Source organism: Ambystoma mexicanum, chromosome 3q, assembly GCF_040938575.1.
Source record: "Ambystoma mexicanum isolate Mex_15411 chromosome 3q, UKY_AmexF1_1, whole genome shotgun sequence".
Lineage (NCBI taxonomy): Eukaryota > Metazoa > Chordata > Amphibia > Caudata > Ambystomatidae > Ambystoma > Ambystoma mexicanum.
Genome location: NC_090926.1, coordinates 37,948,137 through 37,975,688, shown reverse-complemented (window position 1 = coordinate 37,975,688; position 27,552 = coordinate 37,948,137). Strand labels below are relative to the sequence as shown.

General features: G+C 43.5%; 1 protein-coding gene across 1 annotated transcript in view; it reads left to right on the top strand.

Annotated features, from left to right (window-relative positions):
• TMPRSS6 (transmembrane serine protease 6) overlaps nucleotides 1-27,552 on the top strand; it is a 392,699-nt gene that overhangs the window by 147,655 nt on the left and 217,492 nt on the right. The gene's annotated exons all lie outside the window — the stretch shown is intronic.

Here is a 27,552-nt window from a genome sequence, read left to right as displayed (position 1 = left end):
CAGCCCCTATATCCACCTTTATTCACGCATCCATCCGAGGACCGAGGATCCCCCTCACCCGATTATGGCTAATAACTGTAGTCAAAGCAACGTACACGCAGAGCACTACGTAGGCCCAAACGCGTCCCTAGCAACCAAGCACATCACGTGCAGGCGTGACTTGACGTGCCCAGTGGATACAACTCGCAAGTGGCTGTACTCACTTTCACAATGCTTTCACACCCTGATCGCACCATGGACTTGAGCACGGCTTGCCCCTTGCTGTGCGATACCTTGTTTGGAAATCAATATTGATAGCATGCCAGATCGGATTTGGGACGAGCAGTCCCACACCAAGATGGCGGCCGACGTGGGGACGCGGCTGCGCGGTGCTCCCATGACAACGTATTTGGCTTGGGAGTGCCGTGCGGCACGCCCGTGTGAGCGGCTGCTGCATCATTTCACCTTACACCTCGCCCTTGTAAGCGGCTGCTTCTTTACTTTGGTGTGTTGTGGACGATCCACGCCATGTAAGTAGACATGTCTATGATGAGTGCTAACTTTTGGATCACACTTACCATGTGATCTTAGTTAATATCCTCCATCTTTACACACACTCGGTGTATAAATTGCAATTTATGCCCTTCACTGGTGTCACTGTCTTCAGTTATGGTTTTACCTGATGATCTGGGAAATGTAACTTTAACATTACCTCTAAATCTACGGTATGTCTTTTACTATACTTATAGTATGCATATAGTTATAGGCAGTAGTCGCCAGTAACTCTGATTCCTCTCCACGCCTCTAGCTACCCAATTTTCGCAATCCCGCCTGACACAACCCCAGCGCCCGGCGAGACACTGATGTCTTGTGACTGGGTGAGTACTCTTATTCTACCTTAGAGGTATCATCTTATATGTTTTCGTACACAAGGTCAAACTTTTACAAGTGGCGTTTGATATTATCTCTACCACACAGGTTATTACGACTCGATTCTGCTTTACAAGAAGAGCAGGTCAGTGCACTTCCATTTTTTTAGTGAATTAAATGATAGAGTCCTCACAATACGTTCGAGGTCTAATTAGTGTACCCTTATACTTTGTAGGAATCTCAACTAAACATTGATGAAACTAAAACACGTCCTGCCCTTAAGATGGATTCCCTAATCCGAAACGCGTAGGCACTGATCACCCTATAGGAGTGTTTTTAGGAACCCTGAGCAGAGTGAATGTAACTGCTCAGTAGCAGAGCAACACCAAGGTGGTGTCTAGCCTGCATATGAATGACTTTACCTTTTCTGTTTTTGTAACTAAACAGGATATGTTTGAGTACTTAGCTCAACTTAAATCTAATCTTGCTGTTTTTTGTTGAATTACCAATTGACTTGGACAGAATGATTTGTTAAGATGTCTACTGCTAACACACTCCCAAGGAGTATTTTGCTATAAATTAAAACTGATTGTATTTGGATTTATCACCTTATGGGTCTATCGGTTTATCTGTTTTCTATCAGCCTGATGCTTTCATGTTTGTAGATTTACAGATCAACGGAGCCCCTGGTACACCATTTGCTTTTTTGAAAATTAGAGAATAGTTCTTATTACTTGGTAACATTTTTCTGACACTTATCCTTGTACTTCTAACACTCCTGTCTTGGAGTCTTTAGTATTTACAAGGCATGAATATCACTTGGGACTAGCTCCCGCAAGGAGTGCAGCAGAGGGTTACCGACTAGCAACAGTCGGTGTGTGTTTTCTGCTTGATTTTTTCTGAAACTCGAGTGGCCTCGAGTCTCTTCCTCCTGCACCTGAAGTACAATGAACCAACATAATTGACCCCTTTGGGCTATTTAATCTGAACACATTGGACTAATTGGAGTGCCTCCCTACCCAACCTGTTTTCTTTTAGATCACGGACACAGGCAGCAGCAGCAGGATTGCCAGAAAGGGAGAGATCAGGGAAAGGCAAGGTGCATGGGTGCTGACCGTAAAGGGCATAGAATGGAGAAAAACCTGTGGAGGAGTGCAAGGCGTTATTGTAGGCGAATTCAGCGAGGTGTAATACGTGGAAGCAGGACTGCTGATGTTGCAACGTTAAACAACGCAGGTATTGCTCCATAGTCTGGTTCACTCGCTCGGTTTGTCCATCTGTTTCTGGATGGTAGGCTGAGGAGTAACGTTCATCTACACCAAGCAGTTTAGTCAAAGCCCGCCAAAAACGGGACGTGAACTGGGATCCTCTATCAGAAACTAATACGGTGGGTAACCCAAACAAACAAAAAATTGACTTGAAAAACAACCCAGCTAATACAGGAAGGAATACCTGAGCATGGAATGAAACGTGCCATTTTTGTGAATGAGTCTACCACTACCCATATCGTGTCAAATCCTTGTACTCGGGGTAGGTCAGTCACGAAGTCAATGGTAAGAGTGTGCCATGGTCTTGGGGGTACGGGTAGGGGTTGCATCAGTCCTGCAGGTCGTCCCCTACGGTTTTTGCATTGGGCACACACTGAACAAGTGTTCACATAACAGTCGACGTCCCGCTTCATAGATGGCCTTCAGCACCAGCGCTTCAACAGAGCCAGTGTCCGTCTCTGACCGGGATGTCCATTGAGTGCGGTATCATGGGACCATTCTAATGCAAGGTTATGGGTGTCAGTGGTGGGTAAAACTAGTCTGTTCTGCACAAAGGGAAGACCGTAGTGATGCACATGATACCATTCAGACAAATGATCAGGATGTTGGGCCACCCAGTTACGGATAGAAGTCAACGTGGATAGAGGTGGAGTGCAAAGGCAAATGACGTTTTTCCGTTCCAATAAAGTTTCAGGAAACACTGGTAGGGAAACACCCCCAGGGGAATGGGACAATGCATAGGCTTTCCCACGTGCTAACCCAGGTCGATGTTTGATCTGGAAATCATAGGCTGCAAAAAACAAATGCCAACGGACCTGGCGACTATTGACGCCCTTGAGAGAGGCCTGATCTTGAAGTTTGCGGTGATCCGTAAACACGATTGTCTGATGTTTAGCACCCAGGAGGTGGTGCCGCCAAACCTGGAACGCATCCTTTACGGCCAGTAACTCCTTTTCTGTGACTGTGTAATGGATTTCTGTGGGGGTGAATTTACGGGGATGTAAAATGCCACAGGATGTAAATGACCAGAAGAAGAGCATGCTTGAGACAGGACATACCCTAAAGCAAACGAGGAAGCATCCGTTTCCACTACAAAGGATAATTCTGGGTCGGGATGTTGGAGGACCGGCGCAGTGGTAAAGGTGATTTTTAAGGATTCAAAGGCTTTCTGGTGCTCGTCTAACCATAGGTACCGGACATGAGGACTGGTCAGAGCTGTACGAGAATCCATAGAGGAACCGTCTGTAAAAAATTGCTAAACATAAGAATGTCTCTAGGGCTTTGAGATTGACTGGAGTTGGCCAGTCTAACACTGCTCGGACTTTTGAATGATTCATTGCCAAACCCCCTGGTGTGATGTGGAAACCCAGCAATTCGACATTGTCGATGTGAAATTCCGTAGTCGAGAGAGTACTTCGCGAACATGTGTTACATGTTCCTCCATGTTTTGGGAAAATATGAGGATGTCATCTAGATACACAACCACGTACACATCCAGTATATCGTTGAACACCACGTTCATGAAACGTTGGAAAGTGGCCGGCGCGTTGCAAAACCCGAATGGCATGACCGTATACTCGTATAAGCCATAACGGGTACAAAACGCGGTTTTCCATTCGTCCCCCTTGCAGATTCGAACCAAGTTGTAGGCTCCTCCGAGGTTGAGTTTCGTATACACAGAAGCATGTGTTAGTCGATCTAGCAAGAGTGTGATGAGGGGTATTGGATAGTGGTTCTTTACAGTGATTGCATTTAGGTGACCATAATCCACACATGGTCGGAGATCGCCTTCTTTCTTGGGGACAAAGAATATTGGACTGGCTGCAGGTGACTTGGATGGACGTATGTGTCCTAGTTTTAGTGATTTCTGAATGTATGATTTCAGAGCTTGCTCCTTAGAATGGGACAGGGAGTATATGCGTCCAGTAGGTATGGAGGAATCGGGGAGCAGATCTATAGGGCAATCGTAAGAACAATGCGGAGGGAGGACCTCGGCTGTCCCTGGTCAAAAACCTCCTGAAAGTCGTGGTAGACCGTAGGAATGCCCACAGCGACTGCCCCTACCACATGAGGACTGGATGTAGAATCTCCAGCGTCCTCCAAAGTAAGTTGTACGACAGCACCCAAAACCTGTGAGGGTGTCCCGTCTCCTTCAGGCAAGCTGAGACAAAAGTTTTGGCATACTTCGGATTCAAAGAGTACTTGCCCCGATTTCCAATTGATAAGCAGATTGTGTTCTTTTAACCATGGAATACCCAAGATGAGACCGAACTGAGGCATAGAGATCAAGTCAAAACATATGGTCTCTATATGGATGGTTTGGATGATCAAGGTGAGGGGAGCGGTTTGTTGTTTGATGGGGCCAGACACTAAGGCTGTACCGTCAACGGCTTGAACTGGTTCCGGACGTGATTTATTCACCAATGGGAGATTCAAGGACAAGGCCAATGTGATGTCGATGTAGTTCCCAGTGGCCCCAGAATCGATGACAATGGCGACTGGGTGCGTGATATCTGGAGTTGGTTTCAGAATGGCTTGTACAATAACGGGTCTTATGCAACCAAAAGCGGGCACTGATTCTGAGGAAAAACAAGGCATGCTCGATTCAGTCCCCGGATATAAGATCGAGCTGTCCGAAAAACCTGGTTCTTCAGCTTTGGGCGATGAGGACATTCTTTGACGAAATGTCCATTCAGGCCACAATAGAAAAAGGCGTTGTCTGTCCTTCTACGTTCCCTTTCTGTGAGAGAGATAGGACTACGGATTCCTCCAATCTGCATGGGTTCCCCGGAAGACTCAGAAGATGAAGTGGCGGGATGTGTACTAGAAAACCCAGCTTCGGCCCTTCGTTCAGTTCGTCGGGCGTCCACCTGCAGAGCCAAGTCCACCAGGTCGGGGTATTGTGTTGGTAAAGAAGGAACGACGGAAAGGGCGTCTTTCATAGATTTGCTCAGTTCTCTATAAAACACCACTGCTTTCTTGGTTGAAACGAGTGATGTACTCTATGAGTGTACCTTTTCCTGGACTTAAATCTAACAATTCTAGATCATGTGATTGGGCCTTATGTCTAGTATCAAAAACCCGGGTCATTTCTGCCACTAGTAAATCAAAGTCGTACAAAGTAGGGCTGTCTTTTTCTAACAAAGGGTTGGCCCAGGCAGCTGCAGTACCTGCCAAGTGAGACAGAGTAAATGCTGCTTTAGTGGTGGAATCTGGGAAGGCCAATGGTCTGCACAAGAAATGTAATTTACATTGATTGAGGAAAGTACGGAACTTCCTAGGGTCACCTTGGAATCTCTCAGGAGCTGCTAATGGAAAGGGAGTGGGAACCACCACGGGAACAGATGGTGGGACACTGGGTGCTGGGGGTTGTGGTACTGGGGGCTGTGATACAGCATCCCCGAATTCTGGATCTACAGGAAGGGGATGTTAGACACTTTGTATGGAATCAAGACGTTGGTGAATGGCGGTGGTGGCGGCTGCCATATCAGCCCGTAAAACTGTGATTGCTTGAACCAAATGCGCCACGGGGTCATCAGCTGAGGCCTCCATAACCTAAATGACAAGTGGCTTCACAATCTGTCAAGACTTGAATGTCGTGAAGATTAGAGGGGCCTCCGTCCCCAAGTACCACACAGGGAGAGATAATATGACTCTCTATGCAATCCTTGAGGCCACAGGTGGGAGATGCTGGAACGCCGGAACCACGTAGCACTGGAAACCCCAAGGCAACTGTAAGGCAAACAATTATTAGTACAAACAATCACAGTTGCAGTATACAGAACGGACTAGTACTGTCCAGGAAGAAGCTTATCGAAGTGTAGTAGTAAGGTCGCTGCTAACCACACAGGGGCCTGAGATACAGCTACGTGGGGGCGTGTGAGCAGCGCCTTCAGATGATGGTAATGGTGACATGGGATGGTGGTAAGAGTAGTCACCAGTTGCTGAGCCCACCTGCAGTGGTTGACGTGGAAGACGTGGATATACGTAAGTTTGTGAGAAGTGAAAATCAACCCAGGGAAGAACCAAAAGAAGTCTGGTATGAAAGTCCTGAGGTCAAAACAGCCAGATATCCACAAGAAAAAGTGCCAAATCTGAAGGGAAAGCCAAAAGAAGTCCATAGTTTGAGGTCCGAGTTTGTGTAATCCAAGAATCAAGATTGAAGAGCAAACGACAAACAGAGTTGTGCAGAACAGCTGTGAAGTGATGTGTGGTTGCGGGAACTTTGCTTTTATACTGTTTGATTCCTAGTCACATGACCCAAAACAGAATCACATGATCGTGATCTCCTTGTCACGTGATCCAGAAGTGAACGTGACCACCTGACTCTGCCTGACCCAATGCGCCACGGCAGTTGCCAATGCAGAAATGCATACAACCGGGACCGGGATGTGACTTCTGCTGTGATGTAAGGTATGGACCCCAAGCTGCTCATGCGGCCCCGTCCTACATGTGTACCGGATGTTGGGATTGGACTTGCTGCGGGGAGTCTAGCGGGCGTGTGGACATGATGCATGACACCCAGTGATGCTTGGATAAAACCTTTTTTTTCAACCAAGTACTTTGAGCCCCCAAAGATCAGGCACTCTTCCTGTTAACAATTGGGATTAGAAAGACAAGGAACATTATTTGCATAGTAAATCAAATAGTGCTCACACATTATTAATACACATTTAGATCAATTAACACAGAATCCAAAAAAGAAATTGTCAGTCGGGAACATTTTGTTTTTTTACTTTGGGAGAAGTTACCTAGCCATGTACTATCCCGTCTCTACCTATTAACAGACTGAAGCTTTATTTACACAGATCTAACAAACTGAATGATTTGTATTTAAAAAAGTATATATTATTAAATGCAAAACTAACTCAGGAATGCCAGCACTGAATAATCATCACATTTACACATTTTATTGATACAGTATTTAAACAATACATGTATAGCCATGTAAGAATGTAACACAGGAAAAACAATCTTAAACTATAAAACAGATGTACGGTCCTCCAAAACATGCAAGAATTTAACTTGGGAGATGAGAATACGGCTGAAGATTAGACCAGGTTAATTGACAAACTAACCTTTTTGTCTCTGGATTTATAAACAACTTACATCACTGAAAAGTCTTCTGATAATGTATTGGTCTTTAGTTGCAAAACAGGTTATCCTGACGAGACTCAAAAGAGTGCTGAAGCTGTAATGGCATTCAAGCTGACAACACATTATTTTTATTTGTCATCTGAAGGGCTCCTGGTGAAGTTAATTGAAAGAAGTGATCTGATGTTGAACAACCAAATCTCTCATGGTAAAACAATATTCAATGATGTACTATATCATAATGTAGCAAGAAAACTCAGAGTCTAGATAACAACGGCTTTAAGTGACGCAAGAAAATTTAAATGTAGGAATTTGAAGAGAAAGAATAACCAGGCATAAAATGAGGCACAATTTTTGGCATCTCTTGAGAAAGTGTGTTAAAGATCACAGACAAGCAGGGAGATTTTCACAATATCGGTGTTCCTTATGGCAGGACTTAATAGTGTTGACGTTATGTGGTGTAATTGTTATTTGTTTCACATCCTGAACCTTCCTTATATTAATATGATACCACATTGCTTTCCACTGCAAGATAATCTTGCATTAAGGAAACATTAATTTAATTTATTAAAAACAATTGAAAAGATTTGAAAAAGCAATAGAAAGTAATTTGAAAGCATAGTTTGAAAGATAGGGGAAAGGATAGGTGGATTGCAACACTAAATGATTGGTGGAGGGTTGGAAAGAATGGCCAAATAAATGGGAGATGGGTGGAGGAATGGAGCGTGAGTTGAATGGATGAAGATTTTATTTATTTGGCATTTATAATGCGCCTATACATCACATCATGTTTCAAGTTCGTTGGAAGCATGGCGAGATGAGAAGTGAGATAGAGAGAATGGTGGACTATTCTATGATTCAGCAGTTGGATTCTAGAAGAGTTCGAAAAATGTAGTTGGTGGCAAAACTTTGTGTAGGTATAGGGGATACATGCAAGAGCAGAGAGATCAGTTGACAGGTGGAGGGCTCTGGTACTGGTATAAAAGATGAATACAAAGAAACATAGATGGTCAAGAAATAATGAGATATACGAAACAGAGAGGATGCCCTATGTGCTGAAAAATTCAATAAATGTGTTTCAGAAAGCGCATGCTGAGGACCAGTGTGTTGTTATTAAAAATATATCATTTTATTCTGTTACAATTTCATAAAATACATCATTTTTGAATAATTATAAAACAACAATTCATTTCCAATCAACATATATTTTTGTGAACAAAAGTTTTTTTTTTCTGCAAATAGCGCATTTTTGCGTAAACATTTCTCCTATGTGTATATCACTAACACACCATTCTACTATTCATCTTCACAAACAAATCTAGTTTGTATAGAGACATTCTAAATAACTTTTACAGTAGTAATATTCCTACTTTGACAGTCCACCATTATGTATCAACTATAAGTATCCAAGAATATTCTAGTAGTATTCCTCTCATCATTGGATTTCTTTTTGTATAGTTTCGACTTGACATCAATTAGCCAGATTTTACAGAACCATTGGTCAACTTCTTCTTCAGGATTAGGAGAGTTATTCAAAGGCTTTATCATTATCAGTGCTACAACATATAAAACAACAACACCATGATTTAAAACATTAAATAATGCTTAAAAACATAGACAAACAACATTGTTAAAAAATACAATCTCTGGGCTCCCTCAGTATGCTACTGTTATTTCATAAATGGCGAGCAAACTTCAATTTTGTTATAAACTCAAACCCAAGATGCTCGGGGTTAGTTAACCTCCTAATGCAAAAAACAGGGGTAAATGAATTACCATTGTTAAATTTGGGCCACTCAGTTCTCAACTGTCTTCAAATAGAAACCAAGAATGCCCCCTTACTGTACATTCCTGTCAGTTCAAGCAATTAAAATCCCCCAAAGGGTGCACCATAGAGAGGGCCAGGGTTAAAGATATCCTTAAACCAAGGCAATTCATTTGTACCTTTAAACGTCCATTTAGAAAAGGTTTTCTTTTTGCAGCTTTGCAAAAAGTTCCTATTTCCGTGATTTCCCACTGTGTCTTTCCACTAGCGTTCAGTAAGCGAGTGAAATATTTATTGCTCCACCTCAAAGGCAAAGTGTTCCGCTAAATACAATTCCTGTGAATAGAATAGTATAAAATAGATAAATGTTAGCTGAAGCATAGCATAGTGTGTCTCTAGTTAGCAAAAAACAGTGTTGTACCGTATCTGATTAACAAGAACGGTATAGTACCATTGTGCTTTTGGTCTTTCCAGTGCTAGTGGTGATTTTTGCATAGGAAAAAAGTCATTTTGCCTTCAATCAGTTTCTACCGAACTGGGGCACACTTGCTTCCCTGCTACCGAATTTGCTCAACAGTAAATAACTACCAAGAGAAAGAGGAGGGAAGAGAAGGAAGAATAGTCAATGGACTTATTATTTCTAATGTGTGAAACTACATATCCCATAATTCCATTTACATTTGCTTAACATCATAATTTGTCTGAGAAAGGGTGCTTTAAGTCTTTCCAGTGCTAGTGTAGATTTTTACATGAAAAAGGTCATTTTACCTTCAAAAAGTGTTCTAGCGGGCTAGGACACACTTGCTTCCCCGCTGGCAAATTCACCCACCAGTATTTGACTAAAAAAAAGGGGGGTGGTGGGAAAGAAGAAGAAGGATAGTCTATAGACTTAGTCCTTTGTTTAGCATCAGAATTTGTATGTGAGAAGGGGTCCTAGGTTAGCTTATCTTGAATGTTGGCTTCAAAAACAAGGGCCTCGCCTACTCAGCAACACACGAAAAACGGCAGAGAAACAGAACCGCGGTAGTCAGCTGTTCCGAACTGGACATTAGGTTTACTTCTTGCTTCCTTTTAAAGGTGAACTTGCATTCTAATCTACCAATCGCGCGACTGCTCCTTCAATCATAAGGGAGACAGAATGAGGACTAGGCATTGCCTCAGTCCAACCCAAGCTCAGGCTACACTCATAGAAGAAAAACAATTACTATTTCTTCAAGATGAATTTAGCAAAAACACTCTCTAATGCATAAAGGTGGAATACGATAAAGGCTGAAAGATAAAGACAACCCAAGTTAGTCAAAAAATAAGAATGAAAAGTATAATCATTATTGTAGATTATAAAAAGGAAAATAAATAATAATTAAAAAAAATAGATTTATCTAAAATAAACTGAATAAAGCAGCCCAGCTAGCGGCGATCCTCAACCAGAGTGGAAACCTAATGATAGAAAAAAATAAATCCTAAAGAGTCTTAAGGAAAGGGTCTTATATTTGAAAAAACACCCCCCGGGGACAGCTGCCTTGCTCCCACCGTGCTGCACGCAGCCAACAACGTTTCATTAAATGGGAAAAAGAAATAAAGATAATAATGAAAAAGAAATAGGTATAGAAGGGCTAACTACTGTTGCCTAAGAAAGAGAGAAAAGGGCTAACAGCTGTTGCCTAAAAAGAGAGAGCAGCTCCTCTTAATCGTAACTATCTAAGAAGGACTTGCCTATCGTCAAAAGGCAAACAAGCGGATGTTTCCAGATGTCTGAATGTCTATTTTATCATTATGGAACAACAGGACCACCAAAACTGGTTCATGATATTTTGCAGCATTACTAAAGACAGGAGTGTAACCATAGCAGATATATTAACTCCATTCCTCCTGCAAATTAAGCCCGTCAGTGTAACTTTTGGTATGGTAGATCCACCATTGTTCCCTTTGCGAAAGCCTTTTCACAGTGTTTGCTAGATCTGTGCCTCTTACTTTCTCAATGGCCCACGATTTTAGGGTATCAGGGTTATGATTAAATTCTAGAAAATGTGCCACAAGCAGAGCATTACGCTGTTTATTCCTTAGTTTTGATCTATGTTCAGTAATTCTTAATTTCACTGGCCGCAATGTCTTACCTATGTATGTTTTACCGCAGGGGCATACAATAGCATAGATAACGTTACTGCTATTGTACGCAGTATGATCCCTCAAGGCCCAAGTCCTCTTATTGATAGTGATCTTTTTACAGGATGGGGTGAGGTTACAATTGCAACATCCCCCACAGGGTTAATGGCCTAGAACTACTGGCATACCCCAAAGAGTAGTAATTAATGGTTGTTTGTCCTGTATACTACTCCTATCTGCTTTGCAGATCCAATTTTTTATATTCTTCCCTTTCTTAAAGGCAAATATAGGTTTGGCAAGGGTAGGTAGATTTAGTTGAAGCAAATGCCAATGCCTAGCTATAATCTTTTTTATCTTATTTTGATGTGTGTTGAATGTTAATGCACATACAATTCGATCATTTGATGGTCTTTGTTCATTATCTTTTTTAGATAATAATATCTCCCGGTGTTGGTAGCTGGCTGTTTTTTTGGAGTTTCTAAGTAGTTTAGATGGATATCCTCTCTCCTTGAATCTGTTTTCAATAATATTAGATTGTTTTCCAAAGTCCTCTAATTGGGAACAGTTTTGGTGGGCTCTAAGAAACTGACCATATGGGATATTGGATTCAAGCGCCTGTGAATGGAAACTTTCATGATGGAGGACGGTGTTCCTATCTGACTCTTTCCTATAAAAATCCACCAATAGAACACCATTGGCTTCTTTAATCAGTAGTTCAAAAAATGGGATCTCCTTGTTATTTGACTGTATTGTGAATTTCAGGTTAGGATTTAACTCATTTATCCACTTAAAGAAGGCAAGATGATCGCCTTCTTTTCGATCTCATATTATAAGTATGTCGTCAAAGTATCTTTTGGAGAATTTCAACGCTTTTGTGAAAAGATTGTGGTCTGCCAAAATATTACACTCTTCGAAGGCCCACATATATAATGTTGCATAATTAGGGGAAAATGCTGCCCCCATCGCAGTACCTTTAATCTGCATAAAATGCAAATTCTTAAAGCAAAAGACATTTTTTGTCAACACAATCTCTAAAAGCTCAACTAAGAAGTCACTAGGTACTGTATCTTTGTCTGCCCTTTTCTCTAAGCATTTCTTAATGACTCTTAATGAGTCTAATTGCGGAATGTTGGAATATAAAGACTCGACATCAAGAGTGATCAAAAGGTCACTATCCACGTTAAAAGGTAATAGTTCCACAGCTCTGATCACATCGGTGCAATATGCTTAGTAGGTAGGTGTTAATCTGGCCAAGGGTTTCATAAGAAAGTCCAGATATTGACCAATGGGTTCTAGAATAGACCCACAAAGGGATACGATGGGCCTTCCCGGGGGATTGGTTGTACTCTTATGTATTTTTGGCAAAATATATATCAAAGGAGTCCTTGTCTTGTTAGGAGTTAAGAACAAAAATTATTTTTTGTTTAGGATACCCTTTTCTAGAGCTGTATTGCATAATTCTCTAATGTCCTTCAAAATGCACTTGGTAGGATCACTTTGTAGCTTGACATATATATCAGTATTGTTTAATTGTCTCATCATTTCTTCATCATACTTATGCGCATCCCAAACAACTATTCCTCCTCCCTTGTCGGCCTTTTTAATTACCACAGATTTGTCATTTCTAAAAGACTGCAGACATTTCCAATCTGTTTTGGAGAAATTAAAACTATGTTCTGTGTTTTTTTCACAATTTTTCTTTTCATAGATGGCCCCAAAGTCCCGTGATACAGCTTTTTCAAAGGTTGCTGTCTCCTTTGAAATCATATTCAAAGTGGGGATAAAGGAGGAAGCTGGTTTAAATGAGGTATTAGCCCCTTTCATTTGACTATTCGTTTCATTAGCACCAAAGAAATCTTTAAGTCTAACTTTACGCAAGAAGGCTCGTAATTCTATTTCTGTCTCCATCTGGCTTGGGTTCTTCATAGGGATAAAGGAGAAGCCCTTTTCCAAAAGTGAACTTTCTTCTAATAAAAGTGTTCTATTAGAGAGATTAAATACTGAAGAAGGTGAACTTACCTTCTGTAAGACTTTCTTCTTGTTTTGAACACATTTGTAAAGGCGGTGGTCCTACCTGCTGAGGTGGAAAAGGGAGTTCCTGGGGAGGAAAAGGCAAACCTTGACCTTCAATATTGAAATATTGAATCCTTGGGGATAGCCATATGGGGGGAAAAAGAGGAAGAAATTCTGGAATCCTCTCCTGTCTCCCCTCGCACACCGTTTATTTCTCTGTCTAGGGTTATACTGGTTGCCTCTTTGGCCCCTTTGGCTACCATCTCCGTCATCTGAAGACGTGTCAGAGAAGGTCACTCGCTTAGTTCTGGTGGGTCCACCCGCAGTGCTATTGTCTTGGTCTTTCCAATATTGTGGTCCTTGATAGTCAGGGCTCAAATAGGGATATGCTAGCTCCTTGGAGAATAAAATAAATAAAGAGTTACAGATGTCATGCATGCTGGACGCTACGCTCGTAGGACAGCGAGACCGTTCTACTCCAAATGGAGGCTATTCGATACGTTACCGGGAAAACGACGTTTACACTTTTCACGTCGCTAACTTCACGTGACTTTTGCTTCGTCACGTGAACTACGGTATTACGTATTTAAGCAGCGTAGAAACTTCACTCGCTGCTTCTGATCGTCTCTATTGGCGTTGTGTAGCTGAACCTCTGATCTACTTCCTGGCATAATCCTACAGCTACTTTTGGGCCTTCGATAGCGTGTGTTCCGCCACACGCTGATTCCTGGAGCTATCCCTTCGCGTGATAATGCACACGCGTTCTCTGTCTTCAATCGCGGCTGGCCAAGGCTGCGGAATCCTGCCCGCGTGTAAAATCCATGCGCGCTCTTTGTCTTCAAGTGCGGCTGGCCAAGGCTGCGCGAATCCTGCCCGCGTGTAAATCCACACGCGCACGTTGTCTTCACACGCGGCTGGCCCAGGCTGCGCGAATCCTGCCCGCGTGTAAATCCACACGCGCACGTTGTCTTCACACGCGGCTGGCCCAGGCTGCGCGAATCCTGCTCGCGTGTAAATCCACACGCTCACGTTGTCTTCAAACGCTATTTTCTTCTAACTCCTGCATCTGTGGAATTAACAGAAGGATTGATCCCTAAAGTGGGAAGGAAGCCTTTCAAGGATCATTGGAAGTGACTTTGAACTGAACTTTGGACGCTATCCTGTGGTGAATTCAACCCGTATCTAGCGTGAGCCTCGTTCCGTTCGGGATAAATCTCCCTTACTAATTTTCCCTTCCCTGTCGTTTTGTTCTTCATTTCAAATCCATCAAGAGACTTCTGGATTGTTCTACCCAGTGATACAGGTCAGTGTGATCATTCCTGTCATTATCTAATTCATCATACTCAGGTTGGAGCAGTTATTCATGATACTTTAATTTGTCCTAGGCTGGATTACTATACCTTACCCACACCCTTTCCAGTGATCCATCGCTCTGCCTGTTTTATCAGCCAGAGGGTTGTATCATTTGGAAGGTCTTTGTTGACTTCACGACTATCAAGTCGGGTGAACAGGGATCCGGAAGACCCTACCTCCTGTATCCTTTTGAGTATTGTATCCTTTTCAGTTGATACTTTGGTACATTTCTGACAGAATCAGAAGCCATGGAGGGTACGGATCCTTTAACTGTTTTGACACAGTTGATCAACGATTTGAGAAACGAAATGGTTACTGCACAGGACATGTTACGGCACCGTATGGACGTTATGCAAGACGCCCTACATGGTAGTCCTCAGGGAGCACAGGCGCCGATGGCTACTGCATCTGGATCTGGGACTACGGCACCCCCACAGGAAACTATTAATGTGGTTATGCCCACTCACTTTCCCTTGGCCCCTCCGGAAAGGTTCACGGGTGATCCCAAAACCTACAGAACCTTTGTAAATCAGTGCCGACTCCATTTTCTTTGCCGTCCTGCATCTTTTCCTGATCTAACCACAAAAGCAGCCTTCGTGCTTTCCCATTTAGGGGGCACAGCCGCTGCTTGGGCTAACCCTTTGTTGGAAACTAATAGCCCTTTGTTGTACGATTGTGACGATCTCTTGACTGCTATGAGTAAAGTCTTTGACATGCGTTACTCTACTCAAGCCACAGATCTAGAGTTGCTTAACCTACAACAGGGCAGCCAACCCCTTATGTCTTACGTTGCCCGGTTCAATCAACTGACGGCGGAAACCCAATGGCCTGACAGCAAGAAAACGGCTGTTTTTTACAAGGGTCTTTCTGAAGAACTGAAAGACGCTTTATCTACTGTTCCTGTGGTTCCTACGGGTTTCCCAGAGCTGCTCGATTTGGTTCTACAAATCGACGCCCGAAGGAATGCTCGAAAGGGAGAGAAAAAGCCCTTCATGCCAGTCTCGGGGCGGTCAGAGACACCAGCAGTCGCCTCTAACGACCCTGAACCCATGCAAATAGGCGCCGTGAGAGGCCGATTGTCCAATGCAGAACGGGAGAACCGAAGAAAAAACCACTTATGTATGTACTGTGGTTCTTCCGAGCATTTATTGGCAACATGTCCTAAAAAACCCGTCAAGCGTGCGGGAAACGCCAAAACTCGACATTAGCAGGAGTCCCTATGTCGAGTGTTTCATCGGACTCCAGTACCATTCCTAAACATGCACCTGTAATAGTTCAGGTGACGTTACATTGTGATGAGCGAGAAGTGGTTTCCAAGGCCATGGTTGATTCTGGAGCCACCAGCAATTATATAGACATCACCTATGCCAAGAACCATTCCTTACCCCTTGTAAACAAAAAAAGACCTGAAACGGTGAACACCGTGGACGGATCTGTTTTAGTTTCTGGTATGGTAACCCAGGAGACGGTACCGGTTCAGATGACGTTATCTAATAACCATTCAGAAGAAATCATCTTCGATGTTATTGCTGCTCCGCAGTACGAGATCATACTTGGTCTTGCATGGTTAACCCTTCACAATCCTGCTGTTGACTGGGTTTCGGGATCGCTCCAATATCCTTCGACTCATTGCAATGAACATTGCTTTACTAGTCAGGAGGTGTCAAATAAACAACACATATTGGCCTCTATGGTGGAGGAATCTGCTATCAGCGTTGTACATCGATGCGACAATATAATACCATGCGAATACGCTGATTATGCTGATGTCTTTGATAAAGGCCAGGCAGAACGATTACCTCCTCATCGACAGTACGACTGCCCTATCGAATTGATTCCTGGTGCCAAAATTCCTACAGGCCGTGTTTATTCTTTAACACCTAAAGAAGATGTCGTGTTAAAAGAATACATTGACAAAGCGCTAGCAACGGGCTTTATACGGCCCTCACAATCTCCTGCTGCATCTCCTCTATTCTTTGTTCCTAAGAAAGAGGGAGACCTCAGACCATGCATTGATTACAGGGCACTTAATGATATCACCATCAAAAACCAATACCCCTTACCACTAATAAACGTTCTGTTGGATCAGTTAGGCACTTCCAGTTACTTCACCAAATTGGACTTGCGAGGTGCATACAATTTGGTTCGCATTCGTGAAGGCGACGAATGGAAGACCGCTTTTAAGACACGGTATGGTCTTTACGAATATCTGGTGATGCCTTTTGGTCTGTGCAATGCTCCCGCCACATTTCAATTCTTCATGAATGACATATTCAGAGACATAATGGACCGATTTGTGGTTGTCTATCTGGACGACATTTTGATCTACTCATCATCTTTATCGGAACACGTCAGACATGTTTCTACAGTCCTACAAAGACTTAGGGAGAACCATCTTTATGTGAAAGCCGAAAAATGTGTCTTTCATTCACAGGAAGTGGAATTCCTGGGTTACGACATTACCAATCTAGGTGCTCGAATGAGTCGTTCCAAGGTAAAGGCCGTCTTGAACTGGCCAATTCCACATAACGTCAAGTCACTACAGTCTTTCTTGGGCTTTGCGAATTTCTATCGCAGATTTATCCATTCCTTTTCCAAAACAGTAGCTCCTTTGACGGCTTTAACTAGTTCCAAAGTACCTTTCTGTTGGAACCAACATGCCCAAGCAGCATTCGAAAAGCTGAAGGAAGCATTTACCACTGCACCCGTGCTTCAACATCCGGATCCTGATCGCCAGTTTGTCGTTGAAGCGGATGCATCCAGTGTCGCTATTGGCGCAGTGCTCTCACAAGTTTGCACGGAAACCAAGGAGGAACACCCAGTGGCTTTCTTCTCTCGTAAACTCACCTCATATGAACGGAACTACACCGTTACTGAGCGGGAACTACTGGCTATCAAAGATGCCTTCCGAGAATGGCGTCATCATCTTCTTGGGGCCAAACAACAGGTGTTGGTGTACTCTGACCATAGAAATCTCCAAGCATTCAAATCCATGAAATGCCTTACGGCCCGTCAGGCCAGATGGCATGTCTTTTTTGCCCAATACGATTTCCAGGTCACCTATCGTCCTGCCCGAGAACATGTTAAGTCGGACGCTTTGTCCCGTATGAGTAAAGAGGCGCAGGAAGAAAAACAAGTACAGACCCAGCTGTTGGCAGATCATGTGATTTGTAGTTGTTCGGTTCAACCATCCTTAAAAACCGAAATACAAGAGTGGGTAAAAAACAATCCACAAGTAGTCCAGGATATGAATCTGGACGTGCATAACGGTTTACCATTCACACAAGGAGTGCTTTATCTACCAACTCCTTCAATGCGGAATAAAGCCCTCAAATGGAATCATGATTCCTTGATTGCAGCCCATCCTGGACGGAAAAAAACACTGGACCTGCTCAAAAGGTGGTGCTGGTGGCCATCCATGGCAAAAGACGTTATAAACTACGTATCTTCTTGTTCTGTATGTATCCAATGTAAAAATACACCTGGTAAACCAGTGGGCTTACTCCAATCCCTGCCTGTCCCTACCAAACCATGGGACATGATATCTATGGACTTTGTGGTGGAACTCCCCCCAAATCAGGGATATGATACCCTATGGGTCGTAGTGGATTATTTCACTAAATTGGCCCTATTTATTCCTTGTATTGGTTTACCAACTGCTACTGTTCTGGCTGAACTGTTCATCCAACATATATTTCGTTTCTTTGGTCTACCGTCAGTAATCATTACTGACAGGGGCTCGCAGTTTGCGTCACGCTTTTGGAGAGCTTTAACATCTGCATTACTAATTGATGATAGAATGTCCAGCGCTTATCATCCTCAAACCGACGGACAGACTGAAAGGGTCAATTGTACTATGGAACAATATCTGCGGTGTCTGTGTTTGCAATACCAATCGGATTGGCTCACGGTACTGCCGGCGGCTGAATTTGCCTATAACAACTCTTATCATAGTGCCATAGGCACTTCACCGTTCTATGCTCTCTATGGACAACACCCCCGATCAATACCTCTGGATTCCGGTCTATCCCTGGACACGCCTGCCGCAGGCCGTACTCTTCGTGATCTGAAGAGATTACAAAGAAAGGTGAAGCAGCAATTGGAGCAGGCTAAACGACGTGACAAGTTCTATGCCGATGCTCATAGGGTATCCGCACCTGTCTATAAGGCTGGGATGAAAGTCTGGCTATCCACTAAGAACTTAAGGATTCCAGGCAAAAAGAAATTGTTGCCTAGATACATCGGTCCGTATGAAGTGCTCCATGTTCTTAATCCTGCTGCTGTACGTCTGGCTTTGCCACAACGATGGCGGGTGCATCCTGTATTCCACGTCTCGCTCATTAAGCCGTTCTCTGACACTACTAGACTGCCTGTACGGCCTGTTGCTATTTCTGTGCGGGGGTCTGATGAATACGAGGTACAGGACATACTGGATATGAAACTCCGTTCTGGTAGACCATATTATCTGGTGGACTGGAAGGGCTATGGTCCCGAAGATAGGTCCTGGGAACCTCTTTCCAACATACATGCTCCTGCTTTATTGAAGCGCTTTCACACAAGAAGGGGAGAGGTTGTCCCTTTGGGGGATGGCACTGTCATGCATGCTGGACGCTACGCTCGTAGGACAGCGAGACCGTTCTACTCCAAATGGAGGCTATTCGATACGTTACCGGGAAAACGACGTTTACACTTTTCACGTCGCTAACTTCACGTGACTTTTGCTTCGTCACGTGAACTACGGTATTAAGTATTTAAGCAGCGTAGAAACTTCACTCGCTGCTTCTGATCGTCTCTATTGGCGTTGTGTAGCTAAACCTCTGATCTACTTCCTGGCATAATCCTACAGCTACTTTTGGGCCTTCGATAGCGTGTGTTCCGCCACACGCTGATTCCTGGAGCTATCCCTTCGCGTGATAATGCACACGCGTTCTCTGTCTTCAATCGCGGCTGGCCAAGGCTGCGGAATCCTGCCCGCGTGTAAAATCCACGCGCGCTCTTTGTCTTCAAGTGCGGCTGGCCAAGGCTGCGCGAATCCTGCCCGCGTGTAAATCCACACGCGCACGTTGTCTTCACACGCGGCTGGCCCAGGCTGCGCGAATCCTGCCCGCGTGTAAATCCACACGCGCACGTTGTCTTCACACGCGGCTGGCCCAGGCTGCGCGAATCCTGCTCGCGTGTAAATCCACACGCTCACGTTGTCTTCAAACGCTATTTTCTTCTAACTCCTGCATCTGTGGAATTAACAGAAGGATTGATCCCTAAAGTGGGAAGGAAGCCTTTCAAGGATCATTGGAAGTGACTTTGAACTGAACTTTGGACGCTATCCTGTGGTGAATTCAACCCGTATCTAGCGTGAGCCTCGTTCCGTTCGGGATAAGTCTCCCTTACTAATTTTCCCTTCCCTGTCGTTTTGTTCTTCATTTCAAATCCATCAAGAGACTTCTGGATTGTTCTACCCAGTGATACAGGTCAGTGTGATCATTCCTGTCATTATCTAATTCATCATACTCAGGTTGGAGCAGTTATTCATGATACTTTAATTTGTCCTAGGCTGGATTACTATACCTTACCCACGCCCTTTCCAGTGATCCATCGCTCTGCCTGTTTTATCAGCCAGAGGGTTGTATCATTTGGAAGGTCTTTGTTGACTTCACGACTATCAAGTCGGGTGAACAGGGATCCGGAAGACCCTACCTCCTGTATCCTTTTGAGTATTGTATCCTTTTCAGTTGATACTTTGGTACATTTCTGACAACAGACCTGGTTGGATAGATGGTGTAATGTTATGTTTATTTGTATAGCGCCAAAAACCTCAGGCATCAAGGCGCTTACATGAAACACAAACAGAAGACAAGACAAAAAGAGACTAATCAATTCTACTCAAAAGGAGAGTTTTGAAACTTTTCTTGAAAATTGGGTGACGTTTCTCCATGCACAGTTCAATTGGCAATTCATTTCAAGCCTGTGCGACCAATACTGGAAAGGATCTACCATTCCCTCTTGCTCTTTTGAAACGCAGAATTGTGAGCTGTTGAGCATTGGTAGACCGTAGAGATCAATGAGGCTTAAAGAGTTCCAGTTTCTCTTTCAAGTAGTCAGGGGCATTTCCAAATAGCACTTATATGCCAGAGTGAGAATTTTGAATCGCACCCTCGCTGCTGCCGGGAGCCAGTGAAGTTTTCTCGAGCCTTAGATACCAGTTATCTCTTGGAGATATTGCAGATAATGGATTTCATCTCCAAGCTATATATTCTTTTGTTAGGCAGATGTCATATTCGTACCCGCGAGAGAGCGTCTAGCCCATCAGGTGACCGTAAATAAGGGCATACTTTAACAGTAACTCCAGAGTTCTCTCGGCACCCAAATACGTCCCTCAGATGTCTGCCATTTTTATGGGACCCCCTCCAAGCCATGTCTCAATCTTGTCCACCTTCCGTCAGGTTCCCACCTCCACCCTCCTTCCTTCACTTACCTGATCACCTCAGAGCCCTCGTCGTTCCTGCTGCCCGCATCTCGTCCATGGGAGAAGAAAAGGGGACTCAACTCATGTTTCTATTTTCCATAATGCTTTGAAGGTATTTATACCCCAGAGGGAGCCCGAGGCTATCAATAGTGATCACCTTTGTGTTTGGGGGCAGGCAGAGCAAGTAACAGCCTGCTAACCTGAAACGAAAGCAGGCATGAACGAACCGAGCGCTACTTTGGAGTATGCGCTGTCACGCCCCCAAAAGCTCTCTGGATGCTGTTTTGCATTGAGTGAATTATACCACCTACTTCTATGGTTTATCCAGCATGTACATTCTGGACTTTATCATTCCTCTTACAAGATCCAGAGTGGGCTAAATCGTGGGTACTAAATGGAAAATGAGCATTCACCCCAACCTATCCCTATACAGACTACATCAGATCAAATCAAACAAGTGATTCAGCACCCCAAACTTTGAAACTAAACAAGCAAACTGTAGAAAAAGCCTACTTTTAAATGTGACTATTGGAAAATTGGTAAAAGAGGTAACAGACTAAACGATTTAAGGTGCAACTGTTATGTTTAAAACACTTGCCTGTACCATGGAAAATGGTAGGTTGGCAGAACAATTGTGTTGCTATTCTCTGCAAGTAAGAGCAACCCCTTATCTCACGTTGTTGCCAGAAACGGGTAATTTATGTGGAAGTGCAAGGACTCTAAACAAGCCCTTTGGGACCCTTGGGCCACCTATCACCCACATAGTACCCTGGCACAGAATGCCAATACAGTGCATTGCCCTGCACCGTCTGGTGACCTGGGACTCAGGTGTCAACTAAAACAGAGAATGAGCTCCGAATACAGCTGGTCTGCATATCATAGTAACGTCAGGTGATTTCTCAAGCTCTCACACTCGAAGATATACACAATATTCCTTTACCCCAGGCTGTTATTTTGGCATTTTATACCCTTTTTGACATCTCTGCAGCGGTTTTTTTTTTTTTTACAGATATCACTTTAAGGGTTAAATGCACAATTTGTTGGGTCCTTGTTGTTACAGATGTCACAATAATCACTCACAGTCATGGCAATGGTTCCTGGGTTAGTGCTCTAGTGGGATTTGGAATGGAGCCTCCCACTTATACTGGCTTGATTTAGGCGTAGTCTCACTCTACCTTTCTGGTTCTCCTTCTTAATCCCCCATCTTTTTACTGCCTCTTTAATATGCCACCCCTCCTCAATCTCGACTCCACCTTTTAATGTTTACTCCTCCTACTACGACCACTCCATTCCTTTCTCCACTGCCCTCTCCTCCACACTCCTACGCCCCTCCTCCCACAACACTACTCATCTCCACTACAACACAACACCCCTTCTCCACAGTATTTCTCCCCTCGCTCACATTACTACTCCACTCCACACTACTACTCTCTTTATCCATGCTACTACTCTCTTCCTCCACACTACTACTCCACTCCACAGTACTACTCTCTTCCTCCACACTACTACTCCACTCCACACTACTACTCTCTTCCTCCACGCTACTACTCTCTTCCTCCACGCTACTACTCTCTTCCTCCACACTACTACTCCACTCCACACTACTACTCTCTTCCTCCACGCTACTACTCTCTTCCTCCACACTACTACTCTCTTCCTCCACACTACTACTCACCTCCTCCACACTATTAATCTCCTCCACACTACTACACCTCCCTCCAAACTATTCAAACACCTGTCTTCCACTGTACACGATTCAGTTCACATTCACTCCTTACACTAAGCTCTCTACTCACTCACCACTCAAACATGCACTCTCAAAATGCAGAAGCTCTTTCACTCCTAAGCCAATACGTCACCTGCCCCACAAATCTTCCCCACAAGCTGCCGCTCCTTCCTTCCTCCTGCTGGTGTCTTGGCCGCCCTCGATCTCCACCTCAGACCTCACCCAAAAAACCCTCACTTCCTGCCCCTTTCTTAGATCCCCCTGCCTCTCCCACTATTGGGTAGTTCTCCCTTGGCAATCTTGCCCTTTCTTCCTCACCTGGGCCATGAGCGTGCAGTGAAACATCATAGGAAGGGGCCTAATCCTCAACCACTTCCTCTATGCGGGCTTGCCGCATACCATTGATGGCAACCTAAGAAGTCCAATGTCTGATTTCCTTTTAAGAGACCCATTCCCATGGGGTCTTCCAGTATGTCTATTTGAGGAGGGTAGTTTCCTCACCCCTTTGTGTCCCTAGGTGGTCTAGGGGACCTGCAAGCGTCTTTCCCCTGCTCGGGGGGGAAGTGACGTTGCCATGTACTGAAGCTGGGGACCCAGGAAGGCCTATGGTTCTATTGTTGCTCCGGGATCCCAATACATGGGGTTTCCTGGTTATTTCTTTCCAGGGAGGGTGGGTCCTTCTTCCTTTGCAGTCCCCGGTCGTCTACGGGTCTTGTGTGATCCTGCCTGTGATGTCTTCTGTAAGGCTGCGTACGGCAGTGGCCTCTCTCAATCTCTTTGGCTCTCAGTGCCTGCGTCGCTGCCGCAGTGAGGCATTATTCTTGCAGGTTGCTGGGTTCTCCTTACTTCTGATGTGGGAGATTTGAATATAGAAAGAGACTGGCACGTTATCTCGTAATGGAGTTCAGGCTGGATATTACAAAGGTCTGCAAAGATACACACTGGCACAAGGGGAGGGCAGGAATTGGGGACCCCTTTGCTGCCACCATCCACCTCAGGGGTAGGACTGGCTCTAGATTTCTCCCAGGGGGGCCTTCCACCCCTAGCTGAGAGGGGCTACAATCCCTTCTTGACAAGACCGGATTACTGTTAAATAAGTCACTGATAATTGCTTTTTCTAATTCTACCTCTAACCATGCAGCTAATATACCATGTGCTCACATTTACCCCAACCCCCTTTTTGTAAATGGGGAGTGTGAGTTTAATCAGTCTCTATTACTGAGATTATTTAATTTTCAGATGCACATTTTTGATAACAAAAAAAATATTCATTTAACTCTTGGTCAGCCACTGGGCTCTTAAGGCTCCACTAAGAACACATTGGTTTATAGTTTTAAAGTGTATATTTAAACATTTGGGTTTAACCAGTCATTGCAAGTTTGTTCTTAATCACCACAATTCATTAAAACATTCTTCAATGCTTTGATATTGTCAACAGTGATCTTAACCTTTAAACACCTCTCAATCAACATGCATTGGTTTCAGAAACGCCAAACAATAGTCCGACTCCTTATGAATCTAATTATTTTAAACCATTTTAAACATTCCTGCTTGTTGCATCTGGATTCAATAAAATCACACTATCAACTGGGCCTTTTAAAAGAAAGATTTTAACGTTACTACTCAATTGTTCTAAAAATAGAGAGACGTCAGCATATGACTATCTCTAAGCAAAGTATATCTATTTGCATGCGCTCATTAAGCAGGCAGGCCAGCATGCGCCATGTTCCTGTATGCAGCAGTACCCAGCTCTTGTCATTTCCAATGACCTCTGGCCTAAACCTTCTATAAAAACAAGACACTGCATTACTCTTTTAAACCCAGTGGTTTCAACATACATACAAAAAACCCATCCTGTACTCCTTCAATGCTACTCCCTGCCCTGCTTTGGTCTCCGAAAAACGTCTATTCATTGCTCCTAATTCAGATTCGGGACACACAGAATCGTGTGCTAGGTAGGCCTCTTGTGCTGTGCAATAGAAAGGGATCGCACAGAAGCATGAGTAGCACTCCCATCCTGCATGTGCTTAACGTGGGCTAGCTCTCTTCTGGACCTGTCCTGCTGATGGGTTCTAATCAATCCCCTCTTCTCCCTGTCATTCTCCCACACAACCCATTAGGCTGTCTGTCTCCTCTGCCAAGCGTTAAAGGAGTCAGTGTTGTCTTCTCTCAGAAACGACCGACACAATGTACACACCTCATCTTAATCATATCCAAGTTTCAAGGTGCTCCCTGGACAGGTTATTGTTCCCTTTTCCGGGGGAGTCAGCTATCATGTTCAGTGTGGTTTGTAAAGTAAAAGCAAGTTGAAACATGCTTGGTTAAAAAAAAACTAGACATACTGTAGTCTACTGTAGTCTAGCACACCGTGTTTTTGTCATGCTACCGTTTAGAGGCTCGCATGGGTCTTATCTAATTTAACTCTTGCCACACTTGTGACTTTATGACCTCCCCTGTTAGACTGTGTTAGGCTAATCTCATGCCCTGGATGTGCTGCTGCAGAGTTTGTGTTGACTTATTCAACTATCTGTGGCCGTGCTTTAGTTAAAAATGAGACCTTTTGCATTCAGAATGTATTCCAGTATGTGGTCACGTTTTATGCAGTCAATACGCTTCTAACCACTACCTTTAAGCGCTACATACTTGGAGGTGTCTTGTATAGTCTCCGCTGCTCTCAGAGCTAGTCATTGGTTCACATGAAGTTTAATTTGCAAGTAGGCCCTGCTCGGCGCTCTGTAAATTCTGATGTACTAATCCTGCGGTTCGAATTAGCATTGATGCCTTGCATTTAAGTTCACATGTGTGTGTTTCTCTTACTTCGAAGACTCCACCGTGATATTCTGTGCAGTTCAGGCTGTTAAAAGGAGGCGTTTAGGAATTGCATATAAGACGACTTGTGCGCATTTCGCTTACACCTAACTCTTCCGGCGTTCTGTGCAGTTCCTGTCATTCCAATTGAGGTTTTAGGCGTCTAAAATGGCTTGTAGTAGCGCAATAAATCCAGATACACCATACCACCCAAAGCCAGGAAAGTTCCAGTAAATAACTCCTGTGAACCGTTATAATGCTTAATCTAGTATTACTGCTTGCAATTCTAAAACCTTTCATGTTTGTGGTGAAAGGGAGAATTTTATTGATCCGTATCTATAAAAACATTCTTCTGTATGGAAATATGGATTGTTTGACATTGTTTCCACATTTTTACCACATTTTTGTTTTCTTTTTGAGTAAATGCAACCAAATGACACCATAACATAACATAAGCATTATACCATTTCCCAGATCCCATGACATGTATTGTCCTCTTGGCTATATACCTAAAACAGGTAAAATTGTAAAAAGGAAGGACTCTAGACCCGAGTAGACCTCTCTACGGTCGGAGGTAGTAGACCTCAATGTACATGTAAGAAAAGAGGTAGATCCTCTAGATGACTAACAATATTCTCTCATAAAAAGTGATTTGTTGTTGCTCCTATCTAAACCAGTGGTCCTGACAGAATGGACTTGGTACTGCAACACAAGTTAGATTTTCAAATTGATTCAATTTATTCATTCATATGTATTACAAAATTTTTTTTTTAAAAACATTAAAAAACAAAGTGGATGTGACTAATTTAACATTACACATCAGATACAACCAAATATTACGACATCTAACAAAATACTAGACAGAAATGACACAAATGTAAACCGAACACCCATGAAGTGTCTCTATGTTAAAACTCCCGGGAGTTTTTTTATAGTAAGGCTTGCCCCATAGCGCTTTTTGTTTGTTGGTAAAGGTTGATAACCTATATGAAGGATCTCTATTGGAGGGCTTACTTTCACTTGTACCTCTCTTTGCGTTTTGTTAGATACGAGCAACAACAAATCACTTTTTATGAGAAAATATTGTTAATAAACTAGAGGATCTACCTCTTGTCCTCTTGGCTGCCATTTTATTTTCTAGGACCAAACTAACGCAAAAAGAAATAATCTTTTTACGTCTCTAAACAAAGCATTGTCAATCACTTGTAAGGGACAACAGTGACGTCTCTTCTTTCAGCTGAAGCATTGTAGTTCTGTACATTGAAAAAATTCTACAAAAGCATTGCTATACCTGTAAACTAAGCACATAAAGTGCTATGCAGCCGGTTAGATAGCTCAGTGAGTTAAGCGCTCACCGCTGTGAGTCTGTGTGTGATCTGCAGGTTGCAGAGCTGAATCCCAGCAAGGTCGACTGAACCTTTCTAGTGCAGCAGCAGGAGTGGTCACTGCCACTGTATCCAGAGATGATTCCCCGACTGATCAATTTCCAGGAATCACAAACAAACTTGAGGCATTAGCCTGCTGCAGGTGCATTAACTGAATTTGTTGTATAATAATATTTTCTTCACTCCATGAAACTGAGGTTGCTTTTGGAAGTAGCATGTTGTTTCCTTGTGCAAGAGATGTGCTTGGGATTGCAGTTGCGCTGAAGGTGTAACATCCAGTGATTGCTTGGGCACCATGAAGATCCAGGGATGCACGTGTACCTTGAAATGAATTGCACCGCCTCCCCATCTGCTGCATGATGCTCCCATGCATTGGCTAATGCATTGCTATTCCATAATCATGCTGGAAAATCATAGAAGAACTGGTGTGCATCAGATAGCACGCATCGAGATGTTGATTAAGTGCCAATAATATTCTGTCTCCTATTTTCGCTTTGCTCTCCAGAACATTCCTTATAAATATTTGCGAACAAGACAGAGATACCGCCACAAAGTCTCCATATTGCCATCGCTCTTGTAGAATCTGCATACTCAATAAGCTCGCATCTATACTATAACGAGTCTCCACTGCACACGTTCCAGTGGGATTTGGCAGCTTTCAATAGGTGTGAACAAAAACAGCGTCCATGCTGCGGTCCTATAGTGGAAGATCTTTCAAAATTGTT